We start from the raw sequence: 22,543 nt of genomic DNA, 5'->3' as shown, positions 1-22,543 counted from the left end.
TATAGGAGAAAACAGAGTGAAACCTCAACATTAAAACTGTTACTGCCAAAGATCAGTTTAACCTAGAAGAACAAAATTTGGAGTGAAAAGTTGGATTGGGGTACTGATCATTACCTGAAAGTGTCATCAAGATTGGGTGAAAAAATGTGTGATGGGATTTCAGGAAACTCGTAGTTTTTTGGAAGCTTGGCAACCCCTTTCCATGAAAGTGATTTGTGCCAGTCTCTGCTTAGGGCTACATCAATAGGAAACAAACCATAGAGATAGAACTTGGAACTACTTTATTGTGTCAAGATGCAAAGAGCTAGCACAAACTGTGTTTGATTTAGAGTTCCAACTACATGTATCCATATAGGAGACAACAGAGTGAAACCTAAAAATTAAAACTGTTACTGCCAACGAACGGTTTAACCTAGAAGAACGAAATTTGGTGAAAAAAGTGGGATTGGGGTACTGATCATTACCTGAAAGTGTCATCAAGATTGGGTGAAATAATGTGTGATGGGATTTCAGGAAACTCGTAGTTTTTTGGAAGCTTGGCAACCCCTTTCCATGAAAGTGATTTGTGCCAGTCTCTGCTTAGGGCTACATCAATAGGAAACAAACCATAGAGATAGAAGTTGGAACTACTTGATTGTGTCAAGTTTCAAAGAGCTAGCACAAACCGTGTTTGATTTAGAGTTCCAAGTACATGTATCCATGTTGGAGAAAAAAGAGTGAAACCTAAAAATTAAAACTGTTACTGATAAAGATCGGTTTAACCTAGAAGAACAAAATTTGGTGAGAAAGGTTGGATTGGGGTACTGATCATTACCTGAAAGTGTCATGAAGATTGGGTGAAAAAATGTTTGCTGAGATTTCAGGAAACTCGTAGTTTTTTGGAAGCTTGGCAACCCCTTTCCATGAAAGAGATTTGTGCCAGTCTCTGCTTAGGGATACATCAATAGGAAACAAACCATAGAGATAGAAGTTGGAACTACTTGATTGTGTCAAGTTTCAAAGAGCTAGCACAAACCGTGTTTGATTTAGAGTTCCAAGTACATGTATCCATATTGGAGAAAACAGAGTGAAACCTAAAAATTAAAACTGTTACTGCCAAAGATCGGTTTAACCTAGAAGAACAAAATTTGGTGAGAAAGGTTGGATTGGGGTACTGATCATTACCTGAAAGTGTCATGAAGATTGGGTGAAATAATGTGTGATGGGATTTCAGGAAACTCGTACTTTTTTGGAAGCTTGGCAACCCCATTCCATGAAAGTGATTTGTGCCAGTTTCTGCTTAGGGCTACATCAATAGGAAACAAACCATAGTGATAGAACTTGGAACTACGTGATTGTGTCAAGTTTCAAAGAGCTAGCACAAACCGTGTTTGATTTAGAGTTCCAAGTACATGTATCCATATTGGACAAAAGAGAGTGAAACCTAAAAATTAAAACTGTTACTGCCAACGAACGGTTTAACCTAGAAGAACGAAATTTGGTGAGAAAAGTGGGAATGGGGTTCTGAACATTACCTGAAAGTGTCATCAAGATTGGGTGAAAAAATGTGTGCTGAGAATTCAGGAAACTTGGAGTGTTTTGGAAGCTTGGCAACCCCTTTCCATGCAAGTGATTTGCGCCAGTCTCTGCTTAGGGCTACATCAAAAGGAAACAAACCATAGAGATAGAACTTGGAACTACTTGACTGTGTCAAGTTTCACAGAGCTAGCACAAACCGTGTTTGATTTAGAGTTCCAACTACATGTATCCATATAGGAGAAAACAGAGTGAAACCTAAAAATTAAAACTGTTACTGCCAACGAACGGTTTAACCTATAAGAACGAAATGTGGTGAGAAAAGTGGGATTGGGGTTCTGAACATTACCTGAAAGTGTCATCAAGATTGGGTGAAAAAATGTGTGCTGAGATTTCAGGAAACTCGTAGTTTTTAGGAAGATTGGCAACCTCTTTCCATGGAAGTGATTTGCGCCAGTCTCTGCTTAGGGCTACATCAATAGGAAACAAACCATAGAGATAGAACTTGGAACTACTTTATTGTGTCAAGTTGCAAAGAGCTAGCACAAACCGTGTTTGATTTAGAGTTCCAACTACATGTATCCATATAGGAGACAAAGAGTGAAACCTAAAAATAAAAACTGTTACTGCCAATGAACTGTTTAACCTAGAAGAACGAAATATGGTGAGCCAAGTGGGATTGGGGTACTGATCATTACCTGAAAGTTTCATCAAGATTGGGTGAAAAAATGTGTGCTGAGATTTCAGGAAACTCGTAGTTTTTTGGAAGCTTGGCAATCCCTTTCCATGAAAGTGATTTGCGCCAGTGTCTCCTTAGGGCTACATTAATAGGAAACAAACCATAGAGATAGAACTTGGAACTACTTGACTGTGTCAAGTTTCAAAGAGCTAGCACAAACCGTGTTTGATTTAGAGTTCCAAATACATGAATCCATAAAGGAGAAAACAGAGTGAAACCTAAAAATTTAAACTGTTACTGCCAACGATCAGTTTAACCTGGAAGAACGAAATTTGGTGAGCCAAGTGGGATTGGGGTACTGATCATTACCTGAAAGTGTCATGAAGTTTGGGTGAAAAAATGTGTGCTGAGATTTCACGAAACTCGTAGATTTTTGGAAGCTTGGCAACCCCTCTCCATGAAAGTGATTTGTGCCAGTCTCTGCTTAGGGCTACATCAATAGGAAACAAACCATAGAGATAGAACTTGGAACTACTTGACTGTGTCAAGTTTCAAAGAGCTAGCACAAACCGTGGTTGATTTAGAGTTCCAACTACATGTATCCATATAGGAGAAAACAGAGTGAAACCTCAAAATTAAAACTGTTACTGCCAAAGATCAGTTTAACCTAGAAGAACAAAATTTGGAGTGAAAAGTTGGATTGGGGTACTGATCATTACCTGAAAGTGTCATCAAGATTGGGTGAAAAAATGTGTGATGGGATTTCAGGAAACTCGTAGTTTTTTGGAAGCTTGGCAACCCCTTTCCATGAAAGTGATTTGTGCCAGTCTCTGCTTAGGGCTACATCAATAGGAAACAAACCATAGAGATAGAACTTAGAACTACTTTATTGTGTCAAGATGCAAAGAGCTAGCACAAACTGTGTTTGATTTAGAGTTCCAACTACATGTATCCATATAGGAGACAACAGAGTGAAACCTAAAAATTAAAACTGTTACTGCCAACGAACGGTTTAACCTAGAAGAACGAAATTTGGTGAAAAAAGTGGGATTGGGGTACTGATCATTACCTGAAAGTGTCATCAAGATTGGGTGAAATAATGTGTGATGGGATTTCAGGAAACTCGTAGTTTTTTGGAAGCTTGGCAACCCCTTTCCATGAAAGTGATTTGTGCCAGTCTCTGCTTAGGGCTACATCAATAGGAAACAAACCATAGAGATAGAAGTTGGAACTACTTGATTGTGTCAAGTTTCAAAGAGCTAGCACAAACCGTGTTTGATTTAGAGTTCCAAGTACATGTATCCATGTTGGAGAAAACAGAGTGAAACCTAAAAATTAAAACTGTTACTGATAAAGATCGGTTTAACCTAGAAGAACAAAATTTGGTGAGAAAGGTTGGATTGGGGTACTGATCATTACCTGAAAGTGTCATGAAGATTGGGTGAAAAAATGTTTGCTGAGATTTCAGGAAACTCGTAGTTTTTTGGAAACTTGGCAACCCCATTCCATGAAAGTGATTTGTGCCAGTCTCTGCTTAGGGCTACATCAATAGGAAACAAACCATAGAGATAGAACTTGGAACTACTTGATTGTGTCAAGTTTCAAAAAGCTAGCACAAACCGTGTTTGATTTAGAGTTCCAAGTACATGTATCCATATTGGAGAAAAGAGAGTGAAACCTAAAAATTAAAACTGTTACTGCGAAAGATCGGTTTAACCTAGAAGAACGAAATTTGGTGAGAAAAGTGGGATTGGGGTTCTGAACATTACCTGAAAGTGTCATCAAGATTGGGTGAAAAAATGTGTGCTGAGAATTCAGGAAACTTGTAGTTTTTTGGAAGCTTGGCAACCCCTTTCCATGGAAGTGATTTGCGCCAGTCTCTGCTTAGGGCTACATCAATAGGAAACAAACCATAGAGATAGAACTTGGAACTACTTGACTGTGTCAAGTTTCACAGAGCTAGCACAAACCGTGTTTGATTTAGAGTTCCAACTACATGTATCCATATACGAGAAAACAGAGTGAAATCTAAAAATTTAAACTGTTACTGCCAACGAACGCTTTAACCTAGAAGAACGAAATTTGGTGACCCAAGTGGGATTAAGGTACTGATCATTACTTGAAAGTGTCATCAATATTGGGTGAAAAAATGTGTGATGAGATTTCAGGAAACTCGTAGTTTTTTGGAAGCTTGGCAACCACTTTCCATGAAAGTGATTTGCGCCAGTATCTGCGTAGGGCTACATCAATAGGAAACAAACCATAGTGATAGAACTTGGAACTACTTTATTGTGTCAAGTTGCAAAGAGCTAGCACAAACCGTGTTTGATTTAGAGTTCCAACTACATGTATCCATATAGGAGACAACAGAGTGAAACCCAATATTAAAACTCTTACTGCCAATGAACGGTTTAACCTAGAAGAACGAAATTTGGTGAGCCAAGTGGGATTGGGTACAGATCATTACCTGAAAGTGTCATCAAGATTGGGTGAAAAAATGTGTGCTGAGATTTCAGGAAACTCGTAGTTTTTGGAAGCTTGGCAACCCCTTTCCATGAAAGTGATTTGCGCCAGTGTCTCCTTAGGGCTACATCAATAGGAAACAAACCATAGAGATAGAACTTGGAACTACTTGATTTTGTAAAGTTTCAAAGAGCTAGCACAAACCGTGTTTGATTTAGAGTTCCAACTACATGTATCCATATAGGAGAAAACAGAGTGAAACCTAAAAATTAAAACTGTTACTGCCAATGAACGGTTTAAACTAGAAGAATGAAATTTGGTGAGCCAAGTGGGATTGGGGTACTGATCATTACCTGAAAGTTTCATCAAGATTGGGTGAAAAAATGTGTGCTGAGATTTCAGGAAACTCGTAGTTTTTTGGAAGCTTGGCAACCCCTTTCCATGAAGGTGATTTGCGCCAGTCTCTGCTTAGGGCTACATCAATAGGAAAAAAACCTTAGAGATAGAACTTGGAACTACTTGATTGTTTCAAGTTTCAAAGAGCTAGCACAAACCGTGTTTGATTTAGAGTTCCAACTACATGTATCCATATAGCAGAAAACAGAGTGAAACCTAAAAATTAAAACTGTTACTGCCAAAGAACGGTTTAATCTAGAAGAACGAAATTTGGTAGGCCAAGTGGGATTGGGGTATTGATCATTACCTGAAAGTGTCATCAATATTGGGTGAAAAAATGTGTGCTGAGATTTCAGGAAACTCGTAGTTTTTTGGAAGCTTGGCAACCCTTTCCATGAAAGTGATTTGCGCCAATCTCTGCTTAGAGCTACATCAATAGGAAACAAACCATAGAGAGAGAACTTGGAATTACTTGGTTTTGTCCAGTTTCAAAGAGCTAGCACAAACCGTGTTTTATTTAGAGTTCCAACTACATGTATCCATATAGGAGAAAACAGAGTGAAACCTAAAAATTAAAACTGTTACTGCCAACGAACGGTTTAACCTAGAAGAACGAAATTTGGTCAGCCAAGTGGGATTGGGGTTCTGATCATTAACTGAAAGTGTCATCAAGACTGGGTTAAAATTTTTGTGCTGAGATTTCAGGAAACTCGTAGTTTTTTGGAAGCTTGGCCATCTCTTTCCATGAAAGTGATTTGTGCCAGTCTCTGCTTAGGGCTACAGCAATAGGAAACAAACCATAGAGATGGAACTTGGAACTACTTGATTGTGTCAAGTTTCAAAGAGCTAGCACAAACTGTGTTTGATTTGAGTTCCAACTACATGTATCCATATAGGAGAAAACAGAGTGAAACCTAAAAATTAAAACTGTTACTGCCAATCAACGGTTTAACCTAGAAGAACGAAATTTGGTGAGCCAAGTGGAATTGGGGTACTGATCATTACCTGAAAGTGTCATGAAGATTGGGTGAAAAAATGTCTGCTGAGATTTCACGAAACTCGTAGTTTTTTGGAAGATTGGCAACCCCTTTCCATGAAAGTGATTTGTGCCAGTCTCTGCTTAGGGCTACATCAAAAGGAAACAAACCATAGAGATAGAACATGGAACTACATTATTGTGTCAAGATGCAAAGAGCTAGCACAAACTGTGATTGATTTAGAGTTCCAACTACATGTATCCATATAAGAGAAAACAGAGTGAAACCTAAATTTAAAACTGTTACTGCCAACCAACGGTTTAACCTAGAAGAACGAAATTTGGTGAGCCAAGTGGGATTGGGGAACTGATCATTACCTGAAAGTGTCATGAAGATTGGGTGAAAAAATGTGTGCTGAGATTTCAGGAAACTCGTAGTTTTTTGGAAGCTTGGCAACCCCTTTCCATGAAAGTGATTTGTGCCAGTGTCTGCTTAGGGCTACATCAATAGGAAACAAACCATAGAGATAGAAGTTGGAACTACTTGATTGTGTCAAGTTTCAAAGAGCTAGCACAAACCGTGTTTGATTTAGAGTTCCAAGTATATGTATCCATATTGGAGAAAACAGAGTGAAACCTAAAAATTAAAACTATTACTGCCAAAGATCGGTTTAACCTAGAAGAACGAAATTTGGTGAGAATGGTTGGATTGGGGTACTGATCATTACATGAAAGTTTCATGAAGATTGGGTGAAAAAATGTTTGCTGAGATTTCAGGAAACTCGTAGTTTTTTGGAAGCTTGGCAACCCCATTCCATGAAAGTGATTTGCGCCAGTCTCTGCTTAGGGCTACATCAATAGGAAACAAACCATAGAGATAGAACTTGGAACTACTTGACTGTGTCAAGTTTCAAAGAGCTGGCACAAACCGTGTTTGATTTAGAGTTCCAAATACATGAATCCATAAAGGAGAAAACAGAGTGAAACCTAAAAATTGAAACTGTTACTGCCAACGATCGGTTTAACCTGGAAGAACGAAATTTGGTGAGCCAAGTGGGATTGGGGTACTGATCATTACCTGAAAGTGTCATCAAGATTGGGTGAAAAAATGTGTGCTGAGATTTCACGAAACTCGTAGTTTTTTGGAAGCTTGGCAACCCCTCTCCATGAAAGTGATTTGTGCCAGTCTCTGCTTAGTGTTACATCAATAGGAAACAAACAATAGAGATAGAATTTGGAACTACTTTTGTGTCAAGTTTCAAAGAGCTAGCACAATCCATGTTTGATTTAGAGTTCCAACTACATGTATCCATATAGGAGAAAACAGAGTGAAACCTAAAAATTAAAACTGTTACTGCCAAAGATCTGTTTAACCTGGAAGAACAAAATTTGGAGTGAAAAGTTGGATTGGGGTACTGATCATTACCTGAAAGTGTCATCAAGATTGGGTGAAAAAATATGTGATGGGATTTCAGGAAACTCGTAGTTTTTTGGAAGCTTGGCAACCCCTTTCCATGAAAGTGATTTGTGCCAGTCTCTGCTTAGGGCTACATCAATAGGAAACAAACCATAGTGATAGAACTTGGAACTACTTTATTGTGTCAAGATGCAAAGAGCTAGCACAAACTGTGTTTGATTTAGAGTTCCAACTACATGTATCCATATAGGAGACAACAGAGTGAAACTTAAAATTAAAACTGTGACTGCCAACGAGCGGTTTAACCTAGAAGAACGAAATTTGGTGAAAAAAGTGGGATTGGGGTACTGATCATTACCTGAAAGTGTCATCAAGATTGGGTGAAATAATGTGTGCTGAGATTTCAGGAAATTCGTTGTTTTTTGGAAGCTTGGCAACCCCTTATCATGAAAGTGATTTGCGCCAGTCTCTGCTTAGGGCTACATCAATAGGAAACAAACCATAGAGATAGAACTTGGAATTACTTGACTGTGTCAAGTTTCAAAGAGCTAGCACAAACCGTGTTTGATTTAGAGTTCCAACTACATGAATCCATAAAGGAGAAAACAGAGTGAAACCTAAAAATTTAAACTGTAACTGCCAACGATCCGTATAACCTAGAAGAACGAAATTTGGTGAGCCAAGTGGGATTGGGGTAATGATCATTACCTGAAAGTGTCATCAAGATTGGGTGAAACAATGTGTGCTGAGATTTCACGAAACTCGTAGTTTTTTGGAAGCTTGGCAACCACTTTCCATGAAAGTGATTTGCGCCAGTATCTGCTTAGGGCTACATCAATAGGAAACAAACCATAGAGATAGATCTTGGAACTACTTTATTGTGTCAAGTTGCAAAGAGCTAGCACAAACCGTGATTGATTTAGAGTTCCAACTACATGTATCCATATAGAAGACAAAGAGTGAAACCTAAAAATTAAAACTGTTACTGCCAATGAATGGTTTAAACTAGAAGAACGAAATTTGGTGAGCCAAGTGGGATTGGTGTACTGATCATTACTTGAAATTGTCATCAAGATTGGGTGAAAAAATGTGTGCTGAGATTTCAGGAAACTCGTAGTTTTTTGGAAGCTTGGCAACCCCTTTCCATGAAAGTGATTTGCGCCAGTCTCTGCTTAGGGCTACATCAATAGGAAACAAACCATAGAGATAGAACTTGGAACTACTTGATTGTGTCAAGTTTCAAAGAGCTAGCACAAACCGTGTTTGATTTAGAGTTCCAAGTACATGTATCCATATTGGAGAAAACAGAGTGAAACCTAAAAATTAAAACTGTTACTGCCAACGATCAGTTTAACCTGGAAGAACGAAATTTGGTGAGCCAAGTGGGATTGGGGTACTGATCATTACCTGAAAGTGTCATGAAGTTTGGGTGAAAAAATGTGTGCTGAGATTTCACGAAACTCGTAGATTTTTGGAAGCTTGGCAACCCCTCTCCATGAAAGTGATCTGTGCCAGTCTCTGCTTAGGGCTACATCAATAGGAAACAAACCATAGAGATAGAACTTGGAACTACTTGACTGTGTCAAGTTTCAAAGAGCTAGCACAAACCGTGGTTGATTTAGAGTTCCAACTACATGTATCCATATAGGAGAAAACAGAGTGAAACCTCAAAATTAAAACTGTTACTGCCAAAGATCAGTTTAACCTAGAAGAACAAAATTTGGAGTGAAAAGTTGGATTGGGGTACTGATCATTACCTGAAAGTGTCATCAAGATTGGGTGAAAAAATGTGTGATGGGATTTCAGGAAACTCGTAGTTTTTTGGAAGCTTGGCAACCCCTTTCCATGAAAGTGATTTGTGCCAGTCTCTGCTTAGGGCTACATCAATAGGAAACAAACCATAGAGATAGAACTTAGAACTACTTTATTGTGTCAAGATGCAAAGAGCTAGCACAAACTGTGTTTGATTTAGAGTTCCAACTACATGTATCCATATAGGAGACAACAGAGTGAAACCTAAAAATTAAAACTGTTACTGATAAAGATCGGTTTAACCTAGAAGAACAAAATTTGGTGAGAAAGGTTGGATTGGGGTACTGATCATTACCTGAAAGTGTCATGAAGATTGGGTGAAAAAATGTTTGCTGAGATTTCAGGAAACTCATAGTTTTTTGGAAACTTGGCAACCCCATTCCATGAAAGTGATTTGTGCCAGTCTCTGCTTAGGGCTACATCAATAGGAAACAAACCATAGAGATAGAACTTGGAACTACTTGATTGTGTCAAGTTTCAAAAAGCTAGCACAAACCGTGTTTGATTTAGAGTTCCAAGTACATGTATCCATATTGGAGAAAAGAGAGTGAAACCTAAAAATTAAAACTGTTACTGCGAAAGATCGGTTTAACCTAGAAGAACGAAATTTGGTGAGAAAAGTGGGATTGGGGTTCTGAACATTACCTGAAAGTGTCATCAAGATTGGGTGAAAAAATGTGTGCTGAGAATTCAGGAAACTTGTAGTTTTTTGGAAGCTTGGCAACCCCTTTCCATGGAAGTGATTTGCGCCAGTCTCTGCTTAGGGCTACATCAATAGGAAACAAACCATAGAGATAGAACTTGGAACTACTTGACTGTGTCAAGTTTCACAGAGCTAGCACAAACCGTGTTTGATTTAGAGTTCCAACTACATGTATCCATATACGAGAAAACAGAGTGAAATCTAAAAATTTAAACTGTTACTGCCAACGAACGCTTTAACCTAGAAGAACGAAATTTGGTGACCCAAGTGGGATTAAGGTACTGATCATTACTTGAAAGTGTCATCAATATTGGGTGAAAAAATGTGTGATGAGATTTCAGGAAACTCGTAGTTTTTTGGAAGCTTGGCAACCACTTTCCATGAAAGTGATTTGCGCCAGTATCTGCGTAGGGCTACATCAATAGGAAACAAACCATAGTGATAGAACTTGGAACTACTTTATTGTGTCAAGTTGCAAAGAGCTAGCACAAACCGTGTTTGATTTAGAGTTCCAACTACATGTATCCATATAGGAGACAACAGAGTGAAACCCAATATTAAAACTCTTACTGCCAATGAACGGTTTAACCTAGAAGAACGAAATTTGGTGAGCCAAGTGGGATTGGGTACAGATCATTACCTGAAAGTGTCATCAAGATTGGGTGAAAAAATGTGTGCTGAGATTTCAGGAAACTCGTAGTTTTTGGAAGCTTGGCAACCCCTTTCCATGAAAGTGATTTGCGCCAGTCTCTGCTTAGGGCTACATCAATAGGAAACAAACCATAGAGATAGAACTTGGAACTACTTGATTTTGTAAAGTTTCAAAGAGCTAGCACAAACCGTGTTTGATTTAGAGTTCCAACTACATGTATCCATATAGGAGAAAACAGAGTGAAACCTAAAAATTAAAACTGTTACTGCCAATGAACGGTTTAAACTAGAAGAATGAAATTTGGTGAGCCAAGTGGGATTGGGGTACTGATCATTACCTGAAAGTTTCATCAAGATTGGGTGAAAAAATGTGTGCTGAGATTTCAGGAAACTCGTAGTTTTTTGGAAGCTTGGCAACCCCTTTCCATGAAGGTGATTTGCGCCAGTCTCTGCTTAGGGCTACATCAATAGGAAAAAAACCTTAGAGATAGAACTTGGAACTACTTGATTGTTTCAAGTTTCAAAGAGCTAGCACAAACCGTGTTTGATTTAGAGTTCCAACTACATGTATCCATATAGCAGAAAACAGAGTGAAACCTAAAAATTAAAACTGTTACTGCCAAAGAACGGTTTAATCTAGAAGAACGAAATTTGGTAGGCCAAGTGGGATTGGGGTATTGATCATTACCTGAAAGTGTCATCAATATTGGGTGAAAAAATGTGTGCTGAGATTTCAGGAAACTCGTAGTTTTTTGGAAGCTTGGCAACCCTTTCCATGAAAGTGATTTGCGCCAATCTCTGCTTAGAGCTACATCAATAGGAAACAAACCATAGAGAGAGAACTTGGAATTACTTGGTTTTGTCCAGTTTCAAAGAGCTAGCACAAACCGTGTTTTATTTAGAGTTCCAACTACATGTATCCATATAGGAGAAAACAGAGTGAAACCTAAATTTAAAACTGTTACTGCCAACCAACGGTTTAACCTCGAAGAACGAAATTTGGTGAGCCAAGTGGGATTGGGGAACTGATCATTACCTGAAAGTGTCATGAAGATTGGGTGAAAAAATGTGTGCTGAGATTTCAGGAAACTCGTAGTTTTTTGGAAGCTTGGCAACCCCTTTCCATGAAAGTGATTTGTGCCAGTGTCTGCTTAGGGCTACATCAATAGGAAACAAACCATAGAGATAGAAGTTGGAACTACTTGATTGTGTCAAGTTTCAAAGAGCTAGCACAAACCGTGTTTGATTTAGAGTTCCAAGTATATGTATCCATATTGGAGAAAACAGAGTGAAACCTAAAAATTAAAACTATTACTGCCAAAGATCGGTTTAACCTAGAAGAACGAAATTTGGTGAGAATGGTTGGATTGGGGTACTGATCATTACATGAAAGTTTCATGAAGATTGGGTGAAAAAATGTTTGCTGAGATTTCAGGAAACTCGTAGTTTTTTGGAAGCTTGGCAACCCCATTCCATGAAAGTGATTTGCGGCAGTCTCTGCTTAGGGCTACATCAATAGGAAACAAACCATAGAGATAGAACTTGGAACTACTTGACTGTGTCAAGTTTCAAAGAGCTGGCACAAACCGTGTTTGATTTAGAGTTCCAAATACATGAATCCATAAAGGAGAAAACAGAGTGAAACCTAAAAATTGAAACTGTTACTGCCAACGATCGGTTTAACCTGGAAGAACGAAATTTGGTGAGCCAAGTGGGATTGGGGTACTGATCATTACCTGAAAGTGTCATCAAGATTGGGTGAAAAAATGTGTGCTGAGATTTCACGAAACTCGTAGTTTTTTGGAAGCTTGGCAACCCCTCTCCATGAAAGTGATTTGTGCCAGTCTCTGCTTAGTGTTACATCAATAGGAAACAAACAATAGAGATAGAATTTGGAACTACTTTTGTGTCAAGTTTCAAAGAGCTAGCACAATCCATGTTTGATTTAGAGTTCCAACTACATGTATCCATATAGGAGAAAACAGAGTGAAACCTAAAAATTAAAACTGTTACTGCCAAAGATCTGTTTAACCTGGAAGAACAAAATTTGGAGTGAAAAGTTGGATTGGGGTACTGATCATTACCTGAAAGTGTCATCAAGATTGGGTGAAAAAATATGTGATGGGATTTCAGGAAACTCGTAGTTTTTTGGAAGCTTGGCAACCCCTTTCCATGAGAGTGATTTGTGCCAGTCTCTGCTTAGGGCTACATCAATAGGAAACAAACCATAGTGATAGAACTTGGAACTACTTTATTGTGTCAAGATGCAAAGAGCTAGCACAAACTGTGTTTGATTTAGAGTTCCAACTACATGTATCCATATAGGAGACAACAGAGTGAAACTTAAAATTAAAACTGTGACTGCCAACGAGCGGTTTAACCTAGAAGAACGAAATTTGGTGAAAAAAGTGGGATTGGGGTACTGATCATTACCTGAAAGTGTCATCAAGATTGGGTGAAATAATGTGTGCTGAGATTTCAGGAAATTCGTTGTTTTTTGGAAGCTTGGCAACCCCTTATCATGAAAGTGATTTGCGCCAGTCTCTGCTTAGGGCTACATCAATACGAAACAAACCATAGAGATAGAACTTGGAACTACTTGACTGTGTCAAGTTTCAAAGAGCTAGCACAAACCGTGTTTGATTTAGAGTTCCAACTACATGAATCCATAAAGGAGAAAACAGAGTGAAACCTAAAAATTTAAACTGTAACTGCCAACGATCCGTATAACCTAGAAGAACGAAATTTGGTGAGCCAAGTGGGATTGGGGTAATGATCATTACCTGAAAGTGTCATCAAGATTGGGTGAAAAAATGTGTGCTGAGATTTCACGAAACTCGTAGTTTTTTGGAAGCTTGGCAACCACTTTCCATGAAAGTGATTTGCGCCAGTATCTGCTTAGGGCTACATCAATAGGAAACAAACCATAGAGATAGATCTTGGAACTACTTTATTGTGTCAAGTTGCAAAGAGCTAGCACAAACCGTGATTGATTTAGAGTTCCAACTACATGTATCCATATAGAAGACAAAGAGTGAAACCTAAAAATTAAAACTGTTACTGCCAATGAATGGTTTAAACTAGAAGAACGAAATTTGGTGAGCCAAGTGGGATTGGGGTACTGATCATTACTTGAAATTGTCATCAAGATTGGGTGAAAAAATGTGTGCTGAGATTTCAGGAAACTCGTAGTTTTTTGGAAGCTTGGCAACCCCTTTCCATGAAAGTGATTTGCGCCAGTCTCTGCTTAGGGCTACATCAATAGGAAACAAACCATAGAGATAGAACTTGGAACTACTTGATTGTGTCAAGTTTCAAAGAGCTAGCACAAACCGTGTTTGATTTAGAGTTCCAAGTACATGTATCCATATTGGAGAAAACAGAGTGAAACCTAAAAATTAAAACTGTTACTGCCAACGATCAGTTTAACCTGGAAGAACGAAATTTGGTGAGCCAAGTGGGATTGGGGTACTGATCATTACCTGAAAGTGTCATGAATTTTGGGTGAAAAAATGTGTGCTGAGATTTCACGAAACTCGTAGATTTTTGGAAGCTTGGCAATCCCTCTCCATGAAAGTGATTTGTGCCAGTCTCTGCTTAGGGCTACATCAATAGGAAACAAACCATAGAGATAGAACTTGGAACTACTTGACTGTGTCAAGTTTCAAAGAGCTAGCACAAACCGTGGTTGATTTAGAGTTCCAACTACATGTATCCATATAGGAGAAAACAGAGTGAAACCTCAAAATTAAAACTGTTACTGCCAAAGATCAGTTTAACCTAGAAGAACAAAATTTGGAGTGAAAAGTTGGATAGGGGTACTGATCATTACCTGAAAGTGTCATCAAGATTGGGTGAAAAAATGTGTGATGGGATTTCAGGAAACTCGTAGTTTTTTGGAAGCTTGGCAACCCCTTTCCATGAAAGTGATTTGTGCCAGTCTCTGCTTAGGGCTACATCAATAGGAAACAAACCATAGAGATAGAACTTAGAACTACTTTATTGTGTCAAGATGCAAAGAGCTAGCACAAACTGTGTTTGATTTAGAGTTCCAACTACATGTATCCATATAGGAGACAACAGAGTGAAACCTAAAAATTAAAACTGTTACTGCCAACGAACGGTTTAACCTAGAAGAACGAAATTTGGTGAAAAAAGTGGGATTGGGGTACTGATCATTACCTGAAAGTGTCATCAAGATTGGGTGAAATAATGTGTGATGGGATTTCAGGAAACTCGTAGTTTTTTGGAAGCTTGGCAACCCCTTTCCATGAAAGTGATTTGTGCCAGTCTCTGCTTAGGGCTACATCAATAGGAAACAAACCATAGAGATAGAAGTTGGAACTACTTGATTGTGTCAAGTTTCAAAGAGCTAGCACAAACCGTGTTTGATTTAGAGTTCCAAGTACATGTATCCATGTTGGAGAAAACAGAGTGAAACCTAAAAATTAAAACTGTTACTGATAAAGATCGGTTTAACCTAGAAGAACAAAATTTGGTGAGAAAGGTTGGATTGGGGTACTGATCATTACCTGAAAGTGTCATGAAGATTGGGTGAAAAAATGTTTGCTGAGATTTCAGGAAACTCATAGTTTTTTGGAAACTTGGCAACCCCATTCCATGAAAGTGATTTGTGCCAGTCTCTGCTTAGGGCTACATCAATAGGAAACAAACCATAGAGATAGAACTTGGAACTACTTGATTGTGTCAAGTTTCAAAAAGCTAGCACAAACCGTGTTTGATTTAGAGTTCCAAGTTCATGTATCCATATTGGAGAAAAGAGAGTGAAACCTAAAAATTAAAACTGTTACTGCGAAAGATCGGTTTAACCTAGAAGAACGAAATTTGGTGAGAAAAGTGGGATTGGGGTTCTGAACATTACCTGAAAGTGTCATCAAGATTGGGTGAAAAAATGTGTGCTGAGAATTCAGGAAACTTGTAGTTTTTTGGAAGCTTGGCAACCCCTTTCCATGGAAGTGATTTGCGCCAGTCTCTGCTTAGGGCTACATCAATAGGAAACAAACCATAGAGATAGAACTTGGAACTACTTGACTGTGTCAAGTTTCACAGAGCTAGCACAAACCGTGTTTGATTTAGAGTTCCAACTACATGTATCCATATACGAGAAAACAGAGTGAAATCTAAAAATTTAAACTGTTACTGCCAACGAACGCTTTAAACTAGAAGAACGAAATTTGGTGACCCAAGTGGGATTAAGGTACTGATCATTACTTGAAAGTGTCATCAATATTGGGTGAAAAAATGTGTGATGAGATTTCAGGAAACTCGTAGTTTTTTGGAAGCTTGGCAACCACTTTCCATGAAAGTGATTTGCGCCAGTATCTGCGTAGGGCTACATCAATAGGAAACAAACCATAGTGATAGAACTTGGAACTACTTTATTGTGTCAAGTTGCAAAGAGCTAGCACAAACCGTGTTTGATTTAGAGTTCCAACTACATGTATCCATATAGGAGACAACAGAGTGAAACCCAATATTAAAACTCTTACTGCCAATGAACGGTTTAACCTAGAAGAACGAAATTTGGTGAGCCAAGTGGGATTGGGTACAGATCATTACCTGAAAGTGTCATCAAGATTGGGTGAAAAAATGTGTGCTGAGATTTCAGGAAACTCGTAGTTTTTGGAAGCTTGGCAACCCCTTTCCATGAAAGTGATTTGCGCCAGTCTCTGCTTAGGGCTACATCAATAGGAAACAAACCATAGAGATAGAACTTGGAACTACTTGATTTTGTAAAGTTTCAAAGAGCTAGCACAAACCGTGTTTGATTTAGAGTTCCAACTACATGTATCCATATAGGAGAAAACAGAGTGAAACCTAAAAATTAAAACTGTTACTGCCAATGAACGGTTTAAACTAGAAGAATGAAATTTGGTGAGCCAAGTGGGATTGGGGTACTGATCATTACCTGAAAGTTTCATCAAGATTGGGTGAAAAAATGTGTGCTGAGATTTCAGGAAACTCGTAGTTTTTTGGAAGCTTGGCAACCCCTTTCCATGAAGGTGATTTGCGCCAGTCTCTGCTTAGGGCTACATCAATAGGAAAAAAACCTTAGAGATAGAACTTGGAACTACTTGATTGTTTCAAGTTTCAAAGAGCTAGCACAAACCGTGTTTGATTTAGAGTTCCAACTACATGTATCCATATAGCAGAAAACAGAGTGAAACCTAAAAATTAAAACTGTTACTGCCAAAGAACGGTTTAATCTAGAAGAACGAAATTTGGTAGGCCAAGTGGGATTGGGGTATTGATCATTACCTGAAAGTGTCATCAATATTGGGTGAAAAAATGTGTGCTGAGATTTCAGGAAACTCGTAGTTTTTTGGAAGCTTGGCAACCCTTTCCATGAAAGTGATTTGCGCCAATCTCTGCTTAGAGCTACATCAATAGGAAACAAACCATAGAGAGAGAACTTGGAATTACTTGGTTTTGTCCAGTTTCAAAGAGCTAGCACAAACCGTGTTTTATTTAGAGTTCCAACTACATGTATCCATATAGGAGAAAACAGAGTGAAACCTAAAAATTAAAACTGTTACTGCCAACGAACGGTTTAACCTAGAAGAACGAAATTTGGTCAGCCAAGTGGGATTGGGGTTCTGATCATTAACTGAAAGTGTCATCAAGACTGGGTTAAAATTTTTGTGCTGAGATTTCAGGAAACTCGTAGTTTTTTGGAAGCTTGGCCATCTCTTTCCATGAAAGTGATTTGTGCCAGTCTCTGCTTAGGGCTACAGCAATAGGAAACAAACCATAGAGATGGAACTTGGAACTACTTGATTGTGTCAAGTTTCAAAGAGCTAGCACAAACTGTGTTTGATTTGAGTTCCAACTACATGTATCCATATAGGAGAAAACAGAGTGAAACCTAAAAATTAAAACTGTTACTGCCAATCAACGGTTTAACCTAGAAGAACGAAATTTGGTGAGCCAAGTGGAATTGGGGTACTGATCATTACCTGAAAGTGTCATGAAGATTGGGTGAAAAAATGTCTGCTGAGATTTCACGAAACTCGTAGTTTTTTGGAAGATTGGCAACCCCTTTCCATGAAAGTGATTTGTGCCAGTCTCTGCTTAGGGCTACATCAATAGGAAACAAACCATAGAGATAGAACATGGAACTACATTATTGTGTCAAGATGCAAAGAGCTAGCACAAACTGTGTTTGATTTAGAGTTCCAACTACATGTATCCATATAGGAGAAAACAGAGTGAAACCTAAATTTAAAACTGTTACTGCCAACCAACGGTTTAACCTAGAAGAACGAAATTTGGTGAGCCAAGTGGGATTGGGGAACTGATCATTACCTGAAAGTGTCATGAAGATTGGGTGAAAAAATGTGTGCTGAGATTTCAGGAAACTCGTAGTTTTTTGGAAGCTTGGCAACCCCTTTCCATGAAAGTGATTTGTGCCAGTGTCTGCTTAGGGCTACATCAATAGGAAACAAACCATAGAGATAGAAGTTGAACTACTTGATTGTGTCAAGTTTCAAAGAGCTAGCACAAACAGTGTTTGATTTAGAGTTCCAAGTATATGTATCCATATTGGAGAAAACAGAGTGAAACCTAAAAATTAAAACTATTACTGCCAAAGATCGGTTTAACCTAGAAGAACGAAATTTGGTGAGAATGGTTGGATTGGGGTACTGATCATTACATGAAAGTTTCATGAAGATTGGGTGAAAAAATGTTTGCTGAGATTTCAGGAAACTCGTAGTTTTTTGGAAGCTTGGCAACCCCATTCCATGAAAGTGATTTGCGCCAGTCTCTGCTTAGGGCTACATCAATAGGAAACAAACCATAGAGATAGAACTTGGAACTACTTGACTGTGTCAAGTTTCAAAGAGCTGGCACAAACCGTGTTTGATTTAGAGTTCCAAATACATGAATCCATAAAGGAGAAAACAGAGTGAAACCTAAAAATTGAAACTGTTACTGCCAACGATCGGTTTAACCTGGAAGAACGAAATTTGGTGAGCCAAGTGGGATTGGGGTACTGATCATTACCTGAAATTGTCATCAAGATTGGGTGAAAAAATGTGTGCTGAGATTTCACGAAACTCGTAGTTTTTTGGAAGCTTGGCAACCCCTCTCCATGAAAGTGATTTGTGCCAGTCTCTGCTTAGTGTTACATCAATAGGAAACAAACAATAGAGATAGAATTTGGAACTACTTTTGTGTCAAGTTTCAAAGAGCTAGCACAATCCATGTTTGATTTAGAGTTCCAACTACATGTATCCATATAGGAGAAAACAGAGTGAAACCTAAAAATTAAAACTGTTACTGCCAAAGATCTGTTTAACCTGGAAGAACAAAATTTGGAGTGAAAAGTTGGATTGGGGTACTGATCATTACCTGAAAGTGTCATCAAGATTGGGTGAAAAAATGTGTGATGGGATTTCAGGAAACTCGTAGTTTTTTGGAAGCTTGGCAACCCCTTTCCATGAAGGTGATTTGCGCCAGTCTCTGCTTAGGGCTACATCAATAGGAAAAAAACCTTAGAGATAGAACTTGGAACTACTTGATTGTTTCAAGTTTCAAAGAGCTAGCACAAACCGTGTTTGATTTAGAGTTCCAACTACATGTATCCATATAGCAGAAAACAGAGTGAAACCTAAAAATTAAAACTGTTACTGCCAAAGAACGGTTTAATCTAGAAGAACGAAATTTGGTAGGCCAAGTGGGATTGGGGTATTGATCATTACCTGAAAGTGTCATCAATATTGGGTGAAAAAATGTGTGCTGAGATTTCAGGAAACTCGTAGTTTTTTGGAAGCTTGGCAACCCTTTCCATGAAAGTGATTTGCGCCAATCTCTGCTTAGAGCTACATCAATAGGAAACAAACCATAGAGAGAGAACTTGGAATTACTTGGTTTTGTCCAGTTTCAAAGAGCTAGCACAAACCGTGTTTTATTTAGAGTTCCAACTACATGTATCCATATAGGAGAAAACAGAGTGAAACCTAAAAATTAAAACTGTTACTGCCAACGAACGGTTTAACCTAGAAGAACGAAATTTGGTCAGCCAAGTGGGATTGGGGTTCTGATCATTAACTGAAAGTGTCATCAAGACTGGGTTAAAATTTTTGTGCTGAGATTTCAGGAAACTCGTAGTTTTTTGGAAGCTTGGCCATCTCTTTCCATGAAAGTGATTTGTGCCAGTCTCTGCTTAGGGCTACAGCAATAGGAAACAAACCATAGAGATGGAACTTGGAACTACTTGATTGTGTCAACTTTCAAAGAGCTAGCACAAACTGTGTTTGATTTGAGTTCCAACTACATGTATCCATATAGGAGAAAACAGAGTGAAACCTAAAAATTAAAACTGTTACTGCCAATCAACGGTTTAACCTAGAAGAACGAAATTTGGTGAGCCAAGTGGAATTGGGGTACTGATCATTACCTGAAAGTGTCATGAAGATTGGGTGAAAAAATGTCTGCTGAGATTTCACGAAACTCGTAGTTTTTTGGAAGATTGGCAACCCCTTTCCATGAAAGTGATTTGTGCCAGTCTCTGCTTAGGGCTACATCAATAGGAAACAAACCATAGAGATAGAACATGGAACTACATTATTGTGTCAAGATGCAAAGAGCTAGCACAAACTGTGTTTGATTTAGAGTTCCAACTACATGTATCCATATAGGAGAAAACAGAGTGAAACCTAAATTTAAAACTGTTACTGCCAACCAACGGTTTAACCTAGAAGAACGAAATTTGGTGAGCCAAGTGGGATTGGGGAACTGATCATTACCTGAAAGTGTCATGAAGATTGGGTGAAAAAATGTGTGCTGAGATTTCAGGAAACTCGTAGTTTTTTGGAAGCTTGGCAACCCCTTTCCATGAAAGTGATTTGTGCCAGTGTCTGCTTAGGGCTACATCAATAGGAAACAAACCATAGAGATAGAAGTTGAACTACTTGATTGTGTCAAGTTTCAAAGAGCTAGCACAAACCGTGTTTGATTTAGAGTTCCAAGTATATGTATCCATATTGGAGAAAACAGAGTGAAACCTAAAAATTAAAACTATTACTGCCAAAGATCGGTTTAACCTAGAAGAACGAAATTTGGTGAGAATGGTTGGATTGGGGTACTGATCATTACATGAAAGTTTCATGAAGATTGGGTGAAAAAATGTGTGCTGAGATTTCAGGAAACTCGTAGTTTTTTGGAAGCTTGGCAACCCCATTCCATGAAAGTGATTTGCGCCAGTCTCTGCTTAGGGCTACATCAATAGGAAACAAACCATAGAGATAGAACTTGGAACTACTTGACTGTGTCAAGTTTCAAAGAGCTGGCACAAACCGTGTTTGATTTAGAGTTCCAAATACATGAATCCATAAAGGAGAAAACAGAGTGAAACCTAAAAATTGAAACTGTTACTGCCAACGATCGGTTTAACCTGGAAGAACGAAATTTGGTGAGCCAAGTGGGATTGGGGTACTGATCATTACCTGAAAGTGTCATCAAGATTGGGTGAAAAAATGTGTGCTGAGATTTCACGAAACTCGTAGTTTTTTGGAAGCTTGGCAACCCCTCTCCATGAAAGTGATTTGTGCCAGTCTCTGCTTAGTGTTACATCAATAGGAAACAAACAATAGAGATAGAATTTGGAACTACTTTTGTGTCAAGTTTCAAAGAGCTAGCACAATCCATGTTTGATTTAGAGTTCCAACTACATGTATCCATATAGGAGAAAACAGAGTGAAACCTAAAAATTAAAACTGTTACTGCCAAAGATCTGTTTAACCTGGAAGAACAAAATTTGGAGTGAAAAGTTGGATTGGGGTACTGATCATTACCTGAAAGTGTCATCAAGATTGGGTGAAAAAATGTGTGATGGGATTTCAGGAAACTCGTAGTTTTTTGGAAGCTTGGCAACCCCTTTCCATGAAAGTGATTTGTGCCAGTCTCTGCTTAGGGCTACATCAATAGGAAACAAACCATAGTGATAGAACTTGGAACTACTTTATTGTGTCAAGATGCAAAGAGCTAGCACAAACTGTGTTTGATTTAGAGTTCCAACTACATGTATCCATATAGGAGACAACAGAGTGAAACTTAAAATTAAAACTGTGACTGCCAACGAGCGGTTTAACCTAGAAGAACGAAATTTGGTGAAAAAAGTGGGATTGGGGTACTGATCATTACCTGAAAGTGTCATCAAGATTGGGTGAAATAATGTGTGCTGAGATTTCAGGAAATTCGTTGTTTTTTGGAAGCTTGGCAACCCCTTATCATGAAAGTGATTTGCGCCAGTCTGTGCTTAGGGCTACATCAATAGGAAACAAACCATAGAGATAGAACTTGGAACTACTTGACTGTGTCAAGTTTCAAAGAGCTAGCACAAACCGTGTTTGATTTAGAGTTCCAACTACATGAATCCATAAAGGAGAAAACAGAGTGAAACCTAAAAATTTAAACTGTAACTGCCAACGATCCGTATAACCTAGAAGAACGAAATTTGGTGAGCCAAGTGGGATTGGGGTAATGATCATTACCTGAAAGTGTCATCAAGATTGGGTGAAACAATGTGTGCTGAGATTTCACGAAACTCGTAGTTTTTTGGAAGCTTGGCAACCACTTTCCATGAAAGTGATTTGCGCCAGTATCTGCTTAGGGCTACATCAATAGGAAACAAACCATAGAGATAGATCTTGGAACTACTTTATTGTGTCAAGTTGCAAAGAGCTAGCACAAACCGTGATTGATTTAGAGTTCCAACTACATGTATCCATATAGCAGAAAAGAGAGTGAAACCAAAAAATTAAAACTGTTACTGCGAAAGATCGGTTTAACCTAGAAGAACGAAATTTGGTGAGAAAAGTGGGATTGGGGTTCTGAACATTACCTGAAAGTGTCATCAAGATTGGGTGAAAAAATGTGTGCTGAGAATTCAGGAAACTTGTAGTTTTT

This window comes from Spermophilus citellus (genome assembly GCF_964194105.1).
Source record: "Spermophilus citellus genome assembly, chromosome: 7".
Lineage (NCBI taxonomy): Eukaryota > Metazoa > Chordata > Mammalia > Rodentia > Sciuridae > Spermophilus > Spermophilus citellus.
The sequence above is the reverse complement of the archived record's forward strand: the minus strand, read 5'-3'. Positions refer to the sequence as shown.